This window comes from Callithrix jacchus, chromosome 1, assembly GCF_049354715.1.
Source record: "Callithrix jacchus isolate 240 chromosome 1, calJac240_pri, whole genome shotgun sequence".
In the NCBI taxonomy this organism is placed as follows: Eukaryota; Metazoa; Chordata; class Mammalia; order Primates; family Cebidae; genus Callithrix; species Callithrix jacchus.
Genome location: NC_133502.1, coordinates 97484895 through 97501956, shown reverse-complemented (window position 1 = coordinate 97501956; position 17062 = coordinate 97484895). Strand labels below are relative to the sequence as shown.

The 17062-nt window shown below is 50.8% G+C and overlaps 1 pseudogene; it reads left to right on the top strand.

Moving 5' to 3' along the window:
- Positions 1–8014: 8014 nt before the first annotated feature.
- On the top strand, positions 8015–13994 carry LOC100385871 (protein PRRC2A pseudogene; annotated as a pseudogene).
- The last annotated feature ends 3068 nt before the right edge of the window (positions 13995–17062 follow it).

Here is a 17062-nt window from a genome sequence, read left to right as displayed (position 1 = left end):
TAAGAACCATGGAAACAGCAAAGCTTTTTCTTGGTCCCTGACTTCAGAGAAAGGTTGTATTATAGGGCAGACATCAGGGGCTACCTGTATGCCATTTGTTCTTGTGTACCTGAAACATGGCATCCTTGAAGAGGTGTCTCTGAGTTTGGGAACCTCCAAAACAGCTTCCTGGACAAGGATGTCAGTGCATAGAGATTATTTGGGAGGTGAAGTCAGGAGGCACTGTGGCAAGTAGGGAAGTGAAGGAAGATGAGGAAAGGTCTGACTAGAGGGAGACGGCAGGTTATCAGTGTGAGCAACTGGGGCTCAAGCCTGTTGGGACCCCCTGGAGACAGTGTAAACAATGCCACTGAGTGATCCCAATCAAGAAGCAAAGGATCTGGGGTATTTATCCACCAAATGCTACCTAGCATTTGTTGAGACTGCTCCTGGCAGGACATCAACTGCCCTCTCCTTCAGTCTGGCTGTGAGCAGGCCAGAGGAAGGCAAAGAGCCCACGTGGCCTGCAGGTAGGCATGGGCTTCCAGTGGGCTTTGAGTCAATGGGCTTGGGAGGGATGAGGGCTTGAAAAGACGTAGGTGGGGCCCCATAGTCTCTACCATAGCAGTTATGCTAAGAGAAGGGAGGGGGAAATGCCTTCTAGGACCATGAGAAAAAGGAAGAGAATTCTAAAAATGAAAGGGTGATGAAGAGCTCACAAGTTTTGCAGGTAGTATTGTTGAGACCTAAGACTCATGACTTCTGTGAACTCTGTGGAGGTGACAAGACTGGATTGGCAACCTAGTGTTTGCTTCAACACTTGGGGCTGACGAATTACTCCTGGAGCTGGAGTCTAGCCTCCTTATATGCACTTCACAACTGCAAATCGGAACAAATGCCCAGCCAATTATAGTACACACTCAACCTATCAGAATAGACGCCCAACAAGTTAGAACTGATCCTCAGCCAATCACAATAAACACTGGCCATTAGCAATGGCTTCTGCTGGTGTAGCAGCCAAATAGCTCTAGCTAGGGGTAAACTCAGACCTAAGCACAGACTTGCAGTCAGTGAGCTTGGACTGCAGCTCCCAGCCTCCACCTCTACATCCTTTTCTCTTCCACCCAAAACCTTCATGTGGCCCAGGCCTCTTGGCTTCAGAATTCTCACAAAAGAAAGACTCCTATATCAGTCATTTGAATCATAAATTCAAAACCCTAAAGCATCTAAAGAGTAAACTTCATATGTGACTGTGAGTTAAAAAAAAAGGCAGAGCCCCATGAGAAGACACATTCACAGCAGGGATGGGTCTTTGCCCCTGAAATAACTCCACAGTAGCAGTCCACATGGGTAGGCTATACAGCCTATCTCACTTCAGTGCTTTAGGAGACTGCTGCCTGCCTGTCCTCCCAGATGCATCACAGCAGTTGGTCCTGGTGTCCTTCACATGTCAAAGTCTGATGACCACCTGTGTTACCCACTCAGCTGCTCCTGAGGCTCCAACCACTCATACACATAACCTAATGGTCCGTGAGGAGCAACAGTCCTAAATGAAGCAGAAAGGCCTGCTTTTTGCAGACCGTGCCAGCCCGGTTCCAAAGAACATCGTGTGGTTTGGGTTACGTGGGATTTGGGCGGGGAGCTGCAGAGGTGAGGAGAAAACTCTGTCGTTTTTGTACAGCAGCATCTCTTGCAATGGCCCTTCCTTTCCACGCCTATGGCCACAGCTCACTGAGATCACTTCTAGGGAAAGCAGCCCAAAACATTCTTCATCAGTCTCCTGGTCCCTCCCTCCCACCACTCTGTCCTGGATTTTGCTACCGATTCCTCTTCTGAAAGCAAAGCCTAAAGCAAGCCATTTCCTCCAGCAGACCTTCTGATGGGTTTCTGCTGCTGGAGTCTCCCGGGCTGAGAGGATGACTAGGCCTGGGACTGCCCTCCAAAGCCCCACATGTGGCTGCTCCTCAGTGTGGCTTCCCCAGGGCCCAGCTGGCACAGGTGGTGGGATTCTCACGTGGGGGCTCAGGCCTCTGTGTGCCAGAATTCCCGCTCTCAAAGTGGAAACTACAACTCCTTTACTTCCCCAGCCTTGCAAGTCCTGCCACAGCGTCACTTCTGCAGGACTCCAGTGGCGGCACACAAGTCACCAGCTCACAATTAAGAGGGAGGGGAATTCAACGCTACCTCTTGATGGGGAGAGAAGTGTGTGGCATGGCAGATATTGTTGGAATCATACAGGAAAATAGGATCTGCCCCATAGCGCAAAGCCAAATAAAACACTGGCTCTAGCCAAGCATGCCCACCCTCTCCCAGGCCATGTTCATTACCCCTACCTGCGACCCCTCCTTCAGGGCTCACCACAATTGCCACCTCCTCCAGGAGGCCAGCGTCCCAGCCAAAAACAAGCTCTTCCTCCACCACCCACTCACCATGCTGCAGCTGTTCTTCCCGGCACCTATTCTCTTCCGTCTTGCATCCTAGGGCATCTGGTCTGCCCTGGCTCCTGCCAGCCATGAGGACACATGCCTCAAACCTCCCTGTGGTCGTTCCGTGTGTTCAAACTTCCCTGCCCCATAACATATTCAAACCCTTCACATTTTCGCACAGCGCACCATGAGAGGCTGGCAGAATCAGAACAGCATGTGCTGGGGATGTTTCTGTCAGTGAAATGTGTCTCTGAAAAGTTTATCGGCCTTTGAACATGGCCCTGGCCCTGGCCCAGCCCCAACTGGCAAGCTTGGAGGATGAGCTGGATGAGCTGACATCGTACTAATACTGTCCAAGCCCACATTTCTACCATGGCTTCTTAAATATGATGCCCTAAAACAAGGTTCCCCAGCCTTCCAGTCCAGACAGACATTGCCTGCAGGGCTGTGTGGGGCTGACGGACAGGCTGGCACACACAGTTCTTGGCTGTACAAATTCTGCCTTGGGGTCCTGTGGAGTCCAGGTCTATATAAGACATCTTTTCCCTGTGGGCAATGACATTCATGTGCCAAATGTGGCTGCTCCACCTTCTTGACCCAGGTCAACAAATGACAGCTCAGGGAACACAATCCAGCCCCCGCCTGTCTTGATAAAGTTTGATTAGAACACAACCTTGCCCATTCATTATGTATTGTCTATGGCTGCCTTCACGCTGTCGCACTACTGCACTCTGTGACAAAGAGAAATCATACCACCTGCAAAGTCTAAAGCATTTGCTATCTGGCCCCTCCCATAAAAGATTGCCCACCCCTGTCCTTCACATTTGTAAATGACCTCACTGTTCCCTGGTCCAGAGATGGGTGTTCGAGAAGAAAGACATTCCCTAGGACATTCCCAGTGGGCATGTCCCACCTCCTGCCCGTTCAGCCTGAGGTAGCCCAGGAAGACAAGCAAGGGAGGAAGGAGCTCCAGCAGGACCACAGGAAAGAGGCCCATATCACAATAGGTCAAAGGCACATCCAGAAGGAAACAAGACTGCTCCTGGGCCCACCAGGCCACCCCAGCCTCTGCTTCTCCAGTCTCCTCCTGGGCAAGGTCCTTTCTCCTGCATCCACTAAGAGCTGGGATTGGTATTGTATTCAAGGAAGACCCAGAGAAACAAAAGGGAGAGGACATCAAGAAGCTCAGGAATGGCTTTGTTTCCACACTGAGAGCCACCTGCTGCTGCTGTAAGGAAAGCCCAACCCCGGTTAGCCCACTAGAACTGCCCCGGCTCACAGCCTGCAGCCTCCGTTTAGCTAGGCTGGGGCACAGTCACTAGCTGGCCCAAAAGCTGGGTCCCAGCATGAGATTCAGGGCCATCATACAGAGTTTTGCTCTCTGGGGTCCTTTCTCACCCCAGATCACTGCTGACACCCTTGACAGGGGTGGGAACCTGTCAACTCATTCCCCACAGTGAACCACCTGCTAGGTGTCTCTACAAAGGGATAACTCTATTCTTACTCATCTGCAGGAGAAAAATGTGAACCCTACTCCAAGCATAGAAAAGCACAGATGCTTTTCCTTCTCAAGCAACCAATGTATAACCCTGTCCTTAAGGGAAGAAGTTTGCAGAATTCTAATCCATAAGACTTTCAACATGATGAGTTCCAAAAATGAATCTGTCACTTGCCAGCTTTGTAATCTCCAGCAAATTACAAAAGCCTCTAAGCCTTAGTTTTCTTTTTTTATTTTTGTTTTTGTTTATTTGTTTATTTTTTGAGATAGGGTGTCCCTCTGTTGCCCAGACTGGAGTACAGTGGCATGATCATGGCTCAGTTCAGCCTCGACCTCCTGGGCTCAAGCCTCGCAAGTAGCTGGAAGGCACTCACCACCATGCCTGGCTAATTTTTGTATTTTTTGTAGAGATGGGGTTTTGCTATGTTGCCCAGGTTGGGCTCAAGGGATCCTGCCTCAGCCTTTCAAAGTGCTGGGATTACAGGTGTGAGACACTGCACCCGGCCCAGTTTTCTTTTTTTAAAATGGGATAATAACACCAACCTCACATGGTTAAAATATATATATATGAGGCCCTTACTATGGTGACTGAAGCATAGGGCTAATGAGGGCTTTGAACAGATGAACGATGATCACACACGCAGCAAGAGAAGTCTCATTCTCTCACAGACCCCTTGAGAATAGACCTACTTCTCCCTTTTATCCTATCTCACTCAATTTACCCTTATTTATCTTCATATAAATTTCTCCCCCCTTTCGATTCCATTCTCAAGGCAATAAAGAATAAGCAGGTATTGTAAATTGAACTTGCATTTACTTATTTTGAAATACAAAGTTTGGCAGGACAATCCCATATCCCTTTCTGTCTTTCTTAGACCAAAACCACTGTCCATCTACAGATCCAATTGTATATATGCGCCATAAACATATCTGTGTGCACCTGGTTTTCATGAGGAGGTAACAAAATCAAAATGTTTAAATGCTGTGACTCAGTAGCTAACAACCAGGTTCAAGTCTTTGCCACAAATACTTTGTGTAAGCCCCAGAGGCATGTGACCTCTGTGGGTCTCAGTTTTCCTATCTGCAACAATAAGGGATTTGGACTCGATTTTATTATGTCTGGCCATATTATGGGATATACGACATGAGAAAAGGATTGAAGCAGAAGAATCTAAAGGATCTTTTTAGTTGGAGTCAATTAGTCATTGGTGACTCAAAGCTGGCAGGCTCCCAGGCATCAGAAACCAATTTTTAATCTGATTTATTTGTATGTCAGTTCTCCTCCTTACTGCTCTATCCACTAACCATGTATAATTCCCTACAAATTCACTCTCAGCCATCCTTCCAACAAAAAGAAAGTTTTAAATAATCTGAAAAGAAAATCACTGATTATCTGAACTCGTTCATCCGTGGGCATCACGTTTCTTTGCAACATACTCCAAGAATTGGGTCTCTCAGGGATGGCCTCCTGTCTGCCGTAGAGCCAATTTTATCTGTGGCTAATTAATATGCGTAAGTGCATTTGGTTTGCATAAAGAAGTATCCAAATAAAGAGGTATTATACCCATGGCATCCTAAAAGTCATTTATGGAAATTTCCAGAAATCACTGGAGTAGGCAGGGTTAGGCCCCAGTCACCATCAGTGGGTCCAGGCCAAAAGCTGGAAGGTCCAAGAGCACCACTTACTCTTCAGAGAAGTATCAGGCCACAGACTGCGGGCCTGCCCAGTCATCCCATCATCAGGTCACGGCAGCAGAAGAGCCCTGCCGGGGTGGTGAGCAGCCTCATGGCCTTCCAGGGCTTCTGCTGCCCTCCCACTGGATGGCTCTTCCCTCCTGCTATATGAGACAGGCCAGAATGGAACCTGAATGCCAGGCTTGGGACTCAAGTCACTGTTTCTAGTCACTGTTTTCAAGACTGCAGCTGGCTCCCTGCTGTGAGGCCAAGGCTAAACCTCCATGACCCTCTCCTCTCAGGCCTCCCTGCAGCCCTTCCCTGCTCCCATCTGCCCCCCACACTGCTCAGCGGTGAACTCTGAATTGCATAAATTACCTGGTCGCCCTATTTAAAAAATCCTGCTGGTCACTTGAAATTCAGTCTACTGCACCATGGCGCATTCAAAGACTCAGCCAGAGTCACTTCTATGGCACAGATGCTTTCCCTGCCACACATACACACACACACACACACACACACACACGCAAACACACATACTGATATACATACAACACACACAAACACAGTTGTAAACATACACTCTTACCTACACATGTAACACACAAACACAAAACCCACACATTAACATACAAAGTCACAAACTCATACACACATGCCCACTCATAAATACACATAACACAAACATTCAGTCACAAACTCATATACAAACACACACCCACTCATACATACACACAACATAAATACAGCCACAAACTCATACATAAACACACACCCACTCATACATATACACAACACAAACACACAGCCACAAACTCATACACAAACACCTACTCATACATACACACAACACAAACACACAGCCACAAACTCATACACAAACACACACTCATACATACACACAACACACACAGCCACAAACTCATACACAAACACACACTCATACATACAACACAAACACACAGCCACAAACTCATACACAAACACATATACTCTTACACATACACACAAAACACACAAATACAACACACACATAAACACAGATGTGAAACAGATATTTAGCAAATGAACTTGAACCCGAGAAGAGGGGCTTCCAGCCATCTCACCAGCACATAGAGCCTTTGAATTAAGACACAAGTTGGGAAGAAACCAAGAACTATAATGTCTCTTGAGCCTCTGGATCAAGCCACACCTGAAGTTAGCTTTACCCCATGGACATTTCATTATGTTAGCCAATAAATTCCCTTTTTTATTGTGGTTCTTTTATTGAGGTTTAGCCAAGTTGGGTTTTCATCACTTGCAAACTAAAAATCCAGAGTGATCAGATACCCAGGAATCAAGTACCTGACATTCGGAAACAACCTCATGTAAACAGTCATATTCTGCCTCAAGGGCTTCATTGAGTTTCTTTAAAAACTAAGGCCCCGGCCAGCCGCAGTGGTTTACCCCTGTAATCCTAGCACTTTGGGAGGCCGAGGCGGGTGGATCACAAGATCAGGAGTTCACGTCCAGCCTGACCAACATGGTGAAACCCCATCTCTACTAAAAATACAAAAATTAGCCGGGCATGGTGGCACATGGCTGTAATTCCAGCTACTCAGGAGGCTGAGGCAGCAGAATTGCTTAAACCCAGGAGGTGGCTGCAGTGAGCGAGATTGTGCCATTGCACTCCAGCCTGAGTGACAGAGTGAGACTTCGTTTCAAAAAATAAATAAATAGGCTTAGTCTTCTTTCATTTGCATTCATCTGATGGCTCCCACCACTGTGCTTTGCACATAAAAATCTGGCCTGCAAATAAAATTTTTTCTGCTGATGTAGCATTCTGAATAATTAAGGATCAAGGAGAGTCTTCTATTTCATATTTTAAGTCTTTCTCCCACACAAAGACTTACACAACGATAGCCATAGCTACACTAGTCTTAATAACCCACAACTGAAAGCAACTCAAATCTCCATCAGCTGGAGAGTAGGTAGTATATCTATACAATGGCATAGTATTCCACAGTGAAAGGAAACAGACTACAGATATGTAAAACTACATATGTAAAACAGTATGTCAAACTACCATGAGACATGGATGAACCACAAAGACATGTGCTAAGTAAAAGAAGCAGACACAAGAGACTGCATATTGTATGATTCAATTTACATAAAATATCCAGAAGAGGTAAATCTATGAAGACAAAGTAAATTAGTGGTTGTCTGCCTGCAGAGAGGGAGAACTAGGGATTAAGAGTAAATGTGCATGAGAGACATTATCAGGTGACAGAAATGTCTGAAAGTTGATTTATGGTCATGGTTGCACAATTTGATAAATTTACTTTAAAAATCATTGAATTAGTCGGAGCAGCCGCGAAGTGAGCTAGGGAGACGGAAGGAGCCGAACCCGGCGCCATCCACCGCCATCCTCCTCTGCCCCACCACCATCCAGTCCCTGGGAGCCCCTAGGTCCTGGTCCCGGATCCCCGCACACCCGGCCAGGCTCCGGCACGTTTTGGAGGAGGTGCCTGCAGGACCCAACATACTCAATGAGCTTCCAGAGCAATGTCAGATCGCTGGGGGCCGACTGCCAAGGGAAATGATGGAAACAAGTATTCCTCGCTCAACCTGTTTGACACATATAAGGGCAAGTCCTTAGAGATCCAGAAACCGGCTGTTGTCCCTCGCCATGGCCTGCAGAGTCTCAGCAAAGTTGCCATTGCCAGGCGTATGCCACCTCCAGCCAACCTTCCAAGCCTGAAAGCCGAGAACAAAGGCAATGACCCCAATGTCTCACTAGTGCCGAAAGACGGAACAGGATAGGCAAGCAAACAGGAGCAGTCCGACCCCAAGAGTTCCGATGCCTCAACCGCTCAGCCACCGGAATCGCAGCCACTGCAGGCTCCACCGACGCCTGCCTCCAACCAGCCGAAACGACCCCCAGCAGCCCCGGAGAACACTCCTTCGGTTGCAAGCGGGGTAAAGTCCTGGGCACAAGTCAGCGTCAGCTATGGAGCACATGGAGATGGTGGAAGGGCATCAAGCCTACTGTCGCGATTCTCTCGAGAGGAATTTCTGACCCAGCAGGCGGCTGGCGCCCAGAACAAGGCTGCCAAGGAGAGGGAGTCTGCCAAATAGTCGTCTGGGCCCGGACCAAGCCTCTGCCCCCAAAATTCTACAACTTGGAGGGACGGAGGTGGGCTTGGCTCTGATGAGCTGGAGGGTCCGGACTCCAAACTTCATCATGGTCATGATCCCCAGGGGGCGCTGCAGCCTTCAGGCCCACCCCAGTTCCCTCCCTACCGCGGAATGATGCCGCCTTTCATGTATCCTCCATATCTCCCATTCCCTCCGCCCTATGGACCCCAGGGGCCTTACCGATACCCAACTCCTGATGGGCCCAGCCGTTTTCCCCATGTGGCGGGCCCCCGAGGGTCAGGGCCACCAATACGCCTAGTAGAGCCTGTGGGTCATCCCTCTATTCTCAAAGAGGATAATCTCAAAGAGTTTGATCAATTGGATCGAGAGAATGATGATGGTTGGGCAGGGGCCCACGAAGAGATTGACTACACTGAAAAGCTCAAGTTCAGCGATGAGGAAGATGGCCGAGACTCTGATGAGGAGGGAGCTGAGGGCCACAAGGATTCCCAGTCAGCTTCTGGTGAGGAACGGCCCCCTGAAGCAGATGGCAAAAAGGGCAACTCTCCCGGCACTGAACCGCCCCTCCTAAGACAGCCTGGGCAGAAACCTCTCAGCCTCCAGAGACAGACCCAGGACCTCCTGCCCCAAAGCCTCCCCCACCCCCACCTCACCGGGGCCCCGCCAGGAACTGGGGCCCCCCTGGGGACTATCCAGATCGTGGGGGCCCTCCCTGCAAGCTCCCAGCACCTGAAGATGAGGATGAAGCATGGCGGCAGCGACGAAAGCAGTCATCATCTGAGATTTCCCTGGCAGTGGAGCACACCCGACGACCGTGAGAAAAAGAGGAGCGGCACATGCAGGAAGAGCGCCGGGCAGCCTGTGCTGAGAAGCTCAAGTGGCTTGATGAAAAGTTTGGGGCACCTGACAAGCGACTCAAAGCAGAGCCTGCTCCCCCACCTGCTGCCCCTTCTACCCCAGCTCCACCACCTGCAGTCCCCAAAGAACTCACTGCACCTCCAGCTCCACCACCGGCATCAGCCCCAGCACCAGAGAAAGAACCTGAAGAGCCAGCACAGACCCCTCCTGCCCAATCTATTCCTACTCCAGGTGTGGCTTCGGCTCCCACTCTGGTGAGTGGTGGTGGGAGTACCAGTAGCACCAGCAGCGCAGCTTCAAAGCCAGCCCAGTGGAACCGCAACTGCACTCAAAAGAGAGTCCTGAACCGCCAGAAGAGGTCCCTCCTCCTACCACACCCCCAGCTCCAAAGGTGGAACCCAAGGGTGATGGTATTGGTTCCCCCCCCCCCGCCAGCCCCCTAGTCAGGGCTTGGGCTACCCCAAATATCAGAAGTCATTGCTTCCTCGTTTCCAGTGGCAGCAGCAGCAGCAGCAGCAGCAGCAGCAGCAGCATCAACAGAGCTCTGCCCCTCCTACCCCAGTTCCCCCATCACCACCACAGCCTGTGACCCTGGGGGCTGTGCCAGCTCCACAGGCTCCTCCACCGCCCCCCAAGGCCCTGTTCCCAGGTGCTCTGGTCCGGCCCCCACCTATGCCTCCAATGAACTTTGATCCCCGATGGATGATGATTCCTCCTTATGTGGACCCCCGGCTCCTCCAGGGTCGGCCCCCTCTAGACTTCTACCCTCCTGGAGTGCGTCCCTCTGGCCTAGTTCCCCGAGAGCGCTCAGACAGTGAGGGCTCAAGCTCAGAGCCATTTGATCGTCATGCACCCCCCATGTTACAGGAACGGGGCACTCCACCAGTGGATCCAAAGTTGGCCTGGGAAGGAGATGTCTTCACCACCACATCCACCGACTCCTGCCCACTTACCTCACCATTGAGCTAGGCCGCGGATGAGGAAGACAAGGGGATGAGGAGTGAGACTCCTCCAGTACCTCCCCCACCCCCCACCGTATCTGGCCAGTTATCCAGGCTTTCCTGAGAATGGAGCCCCGGGACCCCAATCTCGCTTTTCTCTGGAGGAACCAGCTCCCTCTGGGCCCCGTCCACTCCCCTGGCCCCCAGGCAGTGATGAAGTGTCGAAGATACAAACTCCACCACCCAAGAAGGAGTCCCCTAAGGAGGAGACTGCACAGCTGACAGGGCCAGAAGCAGGCCGAAAGCCTGCCTGCGGAGTCGGAAGTGGAGGCCAGGGTCCCCCACCACCACGCAGAGAGGGTCGCACGACCCACTGGGGCCCTCGTCCAGGCAGCAGTCGTCGTGGAATCCCTCCAGAGGAGCCAGGGGCCCCATCCCGCCGGGCTGGGCCTATGAAGAAACCTCCACCACCTACAAAAGTCGAAGAGCTGCCTCGCAAGCCCCTCGAACAGGGGGATGGAACCCCCAAAGCCCCAAAGCCAGACCCACTCAAAATAGCCAAGAGAAAGCTAGGGGGCCCCAAAGATACCCCACCCAGTGAGAATCTTTCCCCTGCCCCAAGGCTTCGGAGGGACTATTCCTATGAAAGAGTGGGTCCTTACTCTTGCTGGGGGTTGGGGCCGAGGTGAGTATTTTGCCAGAGGGAGGGGTTTTCGGGGGACCTATGGGGGACGGGGGCGGGGAGCCCGAAGCCGGGAGTTCCGCAGTTACAGAGAGTTCCAAGGAGACGATGGGCGTGGAGGTGGAACAAGGGGACCAAACCACCCTCCTGCTCCCCGAGGACGCACTGCCAGCGAGACACGGAGCGAAGCCTCAACACCTGGACCCGAGGAGGCTCTCACAACAGTCACAGTGGCCCCACCACCGCGCCCGGCAGCTGCCAAGTCTCCTGATCTGTCAAACCAGAACTTGGACCAAGCCAATGAGGAATAGGAGACTGCATCAGAGAGCAGCGACTTTGCCAACGAGCACCAGGGGGGGACAAAGAGGCACCCCCACCAGCACTGCTAACACCCAAAGCTGTGGGGACTCCTGGGGGAGGTGGTAGAGCTGGAGGCATACCAGGAAAATCAGCCAAGGATTTGAGTAAACAGAGCTTCTTAAGTCAGCGGCCACGAATGGAACAGCAGAACCAGAGCCCTGGCCCAGGGGGCAAGGCTGGCAGCAGCAGCAGCAGCAATGGAGGAGGTGGAGGCAGTCCGGGAGGAAGGAATGGGCCAGGACGAGGCAACAAGAGGAGCTGGCCCTCTCCCAAGAACCGAAGTCATCCTCCAGAGGAGCGTCCCCCGGGACTTCCCCTGCCTCCCCCGGGACTTCCCCTGCCTCCCCCACCTCCCAGCAGTTCTGCTGTCTTCCACCTGGACCAAGTTATCCATAGCAACCCTGCTGGCATCCAACAGGCTCTGGCCCAGCTTAGTAGCCGCCAAGGGAGTGTAACTGCACCAGGGGGGCACCCAAGACACAAGCCTGGGCCTCCCCAACCCCCTCAGGGCCCCTCTCCTAGGGCCACAACCCAATATGAGCCCCAGAGAGCCAACAGTGGCCTCTGAGACCCACTTTGAGGAGCCAGGGCCAATGGTGAGAGGGGTAGGTGGGACTCTCCAGGATCCCAGCCGGGTTAGTCCCTTTCCCCCTAAACGTTGGGAGCGGCCTCCCAGAAAACCAGAGCTGCTACAGGAGGAATCTTTGCCATAGCTCTGGATTCTTGGCCTCCAAGCCTGAGGGCCCAGGCCCTCAGGCAGAATCCAGAGATACAGGCACGGAGGCCCTGACCCCTCGCATCTAGAACCGTTTACATACTGCCACTAGCCAAAGAGTTACCGGCCCAGCTCCATGGAGCCTTGGATGGAGTCCCTGAGTCCTTTTGATGATGTGTGGCACGGAGATGAGTCAGTCTGACAGTGGGGTGGACCTGAGTGGGGATTCTCAGGTGTCATCAGATCCCTGCAGCCAGCAAAGTTCCCCTGATGGAGGGCTCAAGGGGGCAGCAGAGGGACCTCCCAAGAGGCCTGGAGGCCCTCACCCCTGAATGCTATTCCTTGTGAGGGTCCACCTGGCTCTGAACCTCCTAGGAGACCACCACCTGCCCCCAACAATGGGGACAGAAAGGAGCTGCCCCAGGAGCAGCCACTGCCCCCTGGCCTCATTGGCACAGAACGATCACAGCGTACAGACACAGTACCAGAGCCTGTCCCCATTCCGCCATCTCATCGACCTGGCCCCCCTGTCCAGTTTGGCACTAGTGGCAAGGACTCAGACTTACGCCTCGTGGTAGGAGACACCTTAAAAGCAGAGAAGGAGCTAACAGTATCAGTCACTGAGGCCATTCCTATATCCCGAGACTGGGAGCTGCTTCCCAGTGCTGCAGCCTCTGCTGAGCCACAATCCAAGAACCTGGGTTCTGGGCACTGTGGCACAGAGCCCAGCTCCTCAGGCCAGCGCCTATATCCTGAGGTCTTCTATGGAAGCCCTGGACCTTCCAGTTCTCAGGTCTCTGGGGGAGCCATGGACTCTCAATTGCATCCAAACAGTGGGGGCTTCTGCCCTGGGACACCCTCACTGCATCCTTACAGATCACAGCCCGTATACCTACCCCCTGGCCCAGCCCCTCCCTCAACTACTCTCTGGGGTAGCTCTCAAGAGTGAGTTTCTAGATTTCTCCACACTACAAGCTGCAGAGCTAGGGAAGTTGCTGGCTGGAGGAGTTCTCCACCCTCCACCTTCCTTCCTCTACTCTACAGCTTTCTGCCCCAGTCCTTTGCCCGACATGTAGTTGCTTCAGGTACACCAGGATCTGCCATCCCCTTCGGATTTTTATTCTCCTCTGCAGCCTGGTGGCCAAAGTGGCTTTCTCCCTTCAGGGGCTCCTGCCCAACAGATGCTTCTACCCATGATAGACTCACAGCTGCCTGTGGTGAATTTTGGCTCCCTGCCACCAGCACCACCTCCTGCCCCACCTCCCCTTTCTCTGTTACCTGTGGGCCCTGCTCTGCAGCCCCCCAGCCTGGCTGTGTGGCCCCCACCTGCTACTGCTCCTCGGGTGCTGCCTTCACCTGCCAGGCCCTTCCTGATGCTAGCTTGGGGTGAGCAGAGCTGCATCCAGTGGAACTAAAGCCGTTCCAGGATTATCAAAAACTGAGCAGCAACCTCGGGGGACCGGGGTCATCACGTACTTCCCCAACTGGACGGTCCTTCTCTGGCCTCAATTCCCATCTCAAGGCCACGCCTTCCACTTACAGTGGAGTCTTCCACACCCAGCGCATTGACCTTTACCAGCAGGCCTCCCCATCAGATGCCCTGCGCTGGATACCTAAGTCTTGGTAGCGGACAGGGCCACCTTCTTGAGAAGGGGCTTCGCGACGGGCAGAGGAGCCTGGGTCCCAAGGGGACAAGGAGCCTGGGTTTCCCCCACCCTGCTGAGGGAGTTCCTCTTGCCCCCAACTCCCGGGGCTTGTATATAGATTATAAATATATAAGGGGGAAAGGGGTGGGTAGGGAGGGGTTTTGGGACTGGGGCCTCACTTCCCCTCCTCCCCCTTCTCCTGGTCCCCCATTCCTGGGGCTGTTTGTTAAAAAAGAATTATAAAAGGATTTAAAAAAATTTTTTTAAATAAATAAAAATCATTGAATTATACACTTGAAATTGATGAATTATATGTAGATTATACCTTAAAAAGAGTATTTTTCAATTCTACAAATTCACAAGCCTGTATTTTCAGACCGTTTTGTTTTGGCATGACTGTCTCCTGCCAGTCGGGTGAGCCACAGGCATCTTCATCTGATGATTGCCGAGGGTTTTATACGAGAGATGCACAAGCTTCAAATGCAGAGTTGAAACTGTAAATCCCATGAGACCTACCCAGAAAGCTTATTTTAACAATTGGCAGTCTCCAGTTTTGACCAACCTACAAGATGTTCACATTTCTGTATATTGGGTTCTGATTTGACCAGAATTTTATCCTACTCTCTTCTGTCTTCTTCCAGAATCTCCTGGGGGCTGGGAGTGGGACAGGGTGGAAAGAGAATGACTCAGAGGCATTCAAGGCAACCCCAGACAGAGAGCCTCCCCATCAGTTTCAGCCCTCCCCATCACTAAGCACATAGTAGGAGCTCAATATGTGCAGGGCTGAACGGAAACCAGGGCATTTGTATCTCATTTGGGAAACATGCATGGCCCACTGCCGAGCACCTCCAAGTGGAGCAGCTGGCTAAACACAGCACCAGTGAGTCAAATTTGTGTTTGCAGGGGGAAACAAACAATTATAGCAGATCAAAGGCTTGATGTGGTAATTAGAAACACGCTCATCGCTGTTCAGAAGCTGCCGAGGCTCTCCACGCTCCAAGATGGAGAAAAAGCAGCAGGCACCATTTTAAATTCAACCTCACCCTCTACCAGCATCTCTTGGATTTACTTTTATTTTTCTGCTGAGGGGAGTTGACATTTTTGCTTGCCATATTTGCAACCAAAGGATCGGTCCCCTTTTATTCTCAGTCTGTTGTCCTCCCTACATCCATTAAGACAACTCAAAGTCCATGTCCCCTGGAAAACTCCTGGCCCCCCACTGCGATGCTCACAGTTAGTTGTTGGAGCACATTCTCCATTCTGCTTTGTTCTCATTGCTGGGGGTGAGGCTTCCTGCCTCCCTGCCAGACTGACAGCTCCATGAGGGCAAAATGTAACTCGGCACATGCTCAATAAGATGAAACACATGCTTTGCCTGTGTGCTGTGTGTTCCCCTCTTCACAGGGCCCTCAACATGCCCTGCACTGCTGTCTTACACCTTCAGCCTCCACTAGCCCCTTAATTCACAGAGGTAAGAGAAACATTCAGTTCCAATATTCCCTCCACCTCTAAATTGTTCACCTGTGTCAGCTCTTGCCTCCTCTTTTGAGTGTGAGAACCCAATAAGCGGGTAGATGGAGGTGTGGATTCTAGATTGGCCGGCTTGGGTTTTCAAAGCACACTCCCCAGAGGAGGCAACAAGGGAGGCCGGAGGCCCAGGCAAGGTGACTCAGGAGTATTAGTGGGTTATCCAGAACAAGGTGTGCACAGCATAGGAATGCAAGGCAGATGTGAGAGCATCAAGTTTACAGAAGCAGGAATTATGGTTAATGTAGTATATACTGGCCAGGCACTGTGGCTCACTTCTGTAATCCCACACTTTGGGAGGCCGAGGTAGGCAGATAACCAGAGGTTCAAGACCAGCCAAGCCAACATGGTGAAACCTTGTCTCTGCTAAAAATACAAAAAATTAGCTGGGCATGGTGGCACATGCCTGTAGTCGCAGCTACTCAGGAGGCTGAGGCAGAAGAATTGCTTGAGCCTAAAAGACAGAGGTTGCAGTGAACCGAGATTATGCCACTGCACTCCAGCCTAGGGGACAGAGTAAGATTCCGTCTAAAAAAAAGGAAAAAAAAGAAAAGAAAAAGAAAAAAATACAGTAGATGCTTACAGTCGCATGTGAGCTGTCTGTCCATCCAGCCATTGATCTGTCCATCCATTTATTCAAATGAAGTCAAAAGAATGACTAAATGGATGGATGGAGGGATGGAGGGATGGATGGATGGATGGACAGCTCATATGCTAGTAGTTTCAGGTCATCTAGAGAGGTGCTGAAGCACTTCGATTTTCCATGCTTTAGTTTTTCACATATTCCAAATATGGGAGAATTGGGATTTGTCCATAAGACAATTAGCAGGCAAACTTGAAAAATAACAAGTTTTCGCCCATAGCCTGGCTATGGTAGATATAATTTACAGGTTCCATTTATTCATAGTGTTTCCTTCTAATTAGGGTTAAATGCAAAACTCAGATTATAGTTCTAAGTGGGGAGTATGGAATTTGCATTGACCATCTCAGCAAATCCAATAAAAAAAGGCAATATTCTGATTTTGAAGAGCTAATTTGTGCTGATGGAGTCCCAGGTCTGGAGCAAGATATTCAAGGTTAAAAAAGATAGATTTGAGGGAGCTGAGCCTCAGAGTGGGTGGCTTCAGAAATAGTTAAACTGAGACTGATACCCCAAGATCCTGATGCCTGACACCTACGTCACCTCTCTCTCTCTTTCTCCCTCTCTCTTCCGTCTGCTACAAATACTAAATTTTACCAACTGATTAACAAATGACTGATGACTTCAAACCAAAGGCAAAAGCATTTCAAAAGGAAGCCACACTTTGGAAACTAAGCAGAAATCAAACGCATCCCCATCTCTCTGTGGGTCCTCCCCTACCTTTCTCTGAGTTATATGTGATAACAGGGGGATTTTAACTCTTTTAGGTTTGGCATTACCAAACTCATTAAAAAACACCCTGCTAGCTTATATAATCTAAATTAATATAAATCCAAAAAGATAAAAAATAAGATTGCATTCTACAATGGAAGACAGCAAACCACTGCCACAGTGGAAATCTCATTTTCAATCATTTTCTCTCTACCATTGGAACAGAGTTGGAAGACATTTGAAGAGCTCAGAAGGTGAATGTGCAGC